The sequence below is a fragment of the Zalophus californianus genome, chromosome 9 (genome assembly GCF_009762305.2).
Source record: "Zalophus californianus isolate mZalCal1 chromosome 9, mZalCal1.pri.v2, whole genome shotgun sequence".
Lineage (NCBI taxonomy): Eukaryota > Metazoa > Chordata > Mammalia > Carnivora > Otariidae > Zalophus > Zalophus californianus.
The window spans coordinates 135,965,971-135,968,980 of NC_045603.1; the positions used below are offsets into that span (position 1 = coordinate 135,965,971).

The 3,010-nt window shown below is 38.4% G+C and overlaps 1 pseudogene; it reads right to left on the bottom strand.

Moving 5' to 3' along the window:
* Positions 1–238: 238 nt before the first annotated feature.
* On the bottom strand, positions 239–1,065 carry LOC113921661 (annotated as a pseudogene).
* Positions 1,066–3,010: the final 1,945 nt, after the last annotated feature.

Genomic DNA, 3,010 nt, shown 5'->3' on the forward strand with positions numbered 1-3,010 from the left:
AACTTCTAAATTGGTGATTCTGAAACGGGGGGAAAATCTGCAGGTTCTTGGACATCCCCCATTAGATGTATTCTTACATATTTTATGGTTTCTTGTCTTATTTTTCTTTTTAAATCTTGGATAAGTGGTTAAAGTTATAGATGAACATTAAGAATGGGCACATGGGTAGTCCATAGATGCCAGTGGATTTAACAGATGTGTTTGTCTTGATTTCTGAGAACTTGCTTTCCCTGAATCTTTAAATCCCCAAATCTGTGTCTTCTAGCTCCTGGAGAAAGGCTCTCTCTTGCTGCATTTTCTTCAAATGGTGTTTTTCTGTTTTCCAGGCACTGCTGCTTCTCTCAGTTGTTCGATTGCTTGGAGCTTCTTGCTTAGGTTCTTGATCTGTTTGTCTGTCTCAGGCTCTCAAGAGGTGGCTGAGTGGCAGTCTTTCATGGTATGCTCTGTGGGCCAGGAGCGGGGCTAATCAGGCCTCTTGCCACTTCTCAGGCCCTGCTCTTCAGCTTTCTTAGCCTCAAGTTTCCTTTAATTTTGAAGGGCTGTTTTCAATAGAGGCTTTTCATTTCCTGGATGTGATTTTACGTTCAGTGGTGGTTCCTCCTCAAGCAATTTAGAATTGGTGATTGGTTTATTTCCTAAAACCAGACATCTGTAAGCCATTGCAGCTTTATGTTCTTCACTGGGTACGTCACTTGGAACTGCTTGGTAAGTCATTGTTTTTGCTGGAAACAGTCCATCCAAAAATGGGTGCCAAGGAACCTGTCATATTTCTGCATTTGATGGCACATACTTGTGCAAGAAGAGCCAGGTTAATGCCGAATCTTGTACCCAATGTTAACGTGGAACCCGGGAGGACACGTAGCTTGTTAAAAGCCACTTGCCATCTGAGCACCAAGGGACATATTTAGAATCAGAAATAAGTTTGTAGTTTGTAACATCCCACCTTTTTTTGTCTCTTCGGCTTTCCAAATTTAGCCAGTACTATATGTGTCCGTGAGGACTGTCAACGTCTGCATTATGACAACCAGTTCCAAAGTCAAACACGGAATCACATTTCGCAAGCATAAAACCATAATTTGAGCTACATCATCAAGAAGCCAGTTTTGGTTATTGTGCTCCAGCATGTCCTCCGTTTGTTGCTATGAACTCATACTGGACAACTGTTGAAATACATCAATTAAAATTGCTCAGAAGCTCCCTTTGTCAAGAATCTCTAAAAACCATAAAAACAACATATGTCAGCTTTTAATAAATTACAATAATTTTTAAATACCCTCTTTATTTACATAGAATATTTACTAGTTTGGCATTTGTTTCTTTACTCAAATTATCCATGAAACATTCAATAAGACAATGTTTATGATCTGAACATTACTGGATCTCCATAATTCTGAAAGTATTCTGTGGGTCTTTACAGAAGGTCTTATAAAAGGAATGACAAGATAATTGTTTGATTAGCACATGTGTGGTAATGACTGGAAAAATGGAGTTGATGTAGAGAAACCCATTAAAATATTTGTGGCAGTAGGATGTAGAAAACAAGTGAGTTATAACAGCAAAAGAGAGATATCTCATTAACCCTAGAAAACAAGATAGAGACCTTTTTTTTTTTTTAATTTCCCTATACTCTAAACCAAAAGCTACTTGTTTTTAAACCCATCAGGAAGCTCTTCCCTCCCTTACTTGGCTGATAATAAGCCCCAGTCTATCCCAAATCTTGGTACTTATTAGGCTTTTATAGCAAATGAGAAAATAGTGAAGTTAATGCCCCTTAACAGGCATTTCATCTGTACCAGTTTCATTCTGAGTATGACAAATCCATCCAATACACTCAATCTTTACAGAAAAAATGATTTAAAACGGACGATTAGTTGGGCACAGTAATTGAACTTTCCCCTCGGCTATGAGAAAATCATGTCTCCGGCAATAAAGACTCTTTAAAACAACTGAATTTGAACACAAAGAATGACCTCAGAGGCTGAGGGGTTAATTTCTCATTTAATTTCTCCATTTTCTGTCATTCATACCTACCATTCAGAGTCTCTCCATCCAGTGTCTTTAATTTCATTTCCTTTAATGTCTACCCTCTACTACTTTCCCACTGGAAGATGGGCTTCTTCTTTTGGCCCTCATGGACACATTATTCTTCTTCTAAGTAGGTTAACTTGACCACATAAATTTTTTGCAGTTAGTGGGTCATGTGCATTTGATTCTAAAATAGGTAGTGGGGGAGTTCTTTACTTTTTAAAAGTGTGGGTTCCTGACTCTACTCTTTGATCTTTATAAAGCCGTATGGTTTTTCTGACCTTGGATAATGTAAGAGATATTGAGCAATTGAGGATGTGCAAAGGCTGTTGAAAATCTCTCGAGAAATAACAGAACATTGGGCAGAGGACGGAGACCTATGTCCTCACCACCTAAAGTATCTGCATCTCCATCCCTTTGGCTGCACCAGATAAGAGATCAGAACTGCTGTTAACAAACACAGTGCTCGTGAGGCTAAACCACTCAATGCCAAACACAGTGCTCGTGAGGCTAAACCACTCTTCCCACTGCTGGAGTTTTCCCCTGGCTGATCAGCAGATCACCCATGGGTGGTGGGGGGAGGGTGAAGGCACAACCAAACAGGGTGATTGAGGGAATCCTGTCCTAAAATCTCCTTCCCTGGCTGGGCGAAGAGAATTAAGTTCAGGATGTTGAAATTTATTTGTTTAATTAAAATGGTGAGGTACTCAATTTCAAGGAGCCTAGGAAACCCAATCAAAACTTTTCTTGAGTTTTTATTTAATTCTAAATTTTATTTTACTTTAGTCATAGCTTCTGTAATTTTTAGTGCAGGAAGCTGCAAAATATATTTTAAAAATTGTGAGGAAGTAATGTTACCCAAGTATCAAGTATATATATATAAAAAAAAAAAACTTGTTTAACTCATCTGTGTAGTTTGGTCAAAGCTGCTGAAGGGCGTCCAACTTATTTTATGCTTTATTTTTCTATTCTATAAATGGATAAC